This window comes from Ctenopharyngodon idella, chromosome 1, assembly GCF_019924925.1.
Source record: "Ctenopharyngodon idella isolate HZGC_01 chromosome 1, HZGC01, whole genome shotgun sequence".
NCBI lineage: Eukaryota > Metazoa > Chordata > Actinopteri > Cypriniformes > Xenocyprididae > Ctenopharyngodon > Ctenopharyngodon idella.
In genome coordinates, this window is record NC_067220.1 from 4,610,226 (window position 1) to 4,610,876 (window position 651).

Genomic DNA, 651 nt, shown 5'->3' on the forward strand with positions numbered 1-651 from the left:
AAGGAACTGAAGGTGTAGAAGACACTGAAACTGGTTCAGGAAGTCGAACAGTAAAGTCCCGCCCAGCCGTCAAGTCTCATCTTGCCCTGGTGCTCTTATATGTCTCACAGTTTCATGTTAGAAAAGCCACACAGACCACAGTGCTGTGACAGTGTGATGTGCTTATGAGGAAGAAAACTAGTGCCACACAGACCATATTGACAAACACACACACACACACACACACACACACACGCCACGAAAGTTAGTGTGTGTTAAATAGAGGAAACAAAACTAGACAGCTGTCTGAATATATACAGTATATATGATTTACCTACTAACAGAGAATTATACATATGAAGAACCAATCATATGAGAAAAATGATGTAATAAATCATGTCACCATTATCATGCATTTATTCTTTATAAACTGCTGAACTCTTATGGTTGGGAGGATTGGAGGGAAGGAGGATCCTGGTGACTCTGGAGGGCTGGAGGGTTGAGGCGCAGCCGGAGGCCTGGAAGTCCACAGCGAAACCAGGGTGATGAGAGACCAAGGTGGAGCCGGAGGGACGAGGGAGCCCGGTGAAGCCTTAATGATAACAGTGAAAGTGGAGTTGAAGGAGTGCAGAGCCAAGGCGGATACGAAGGGCTGACAGGTTGAGGTGGAGA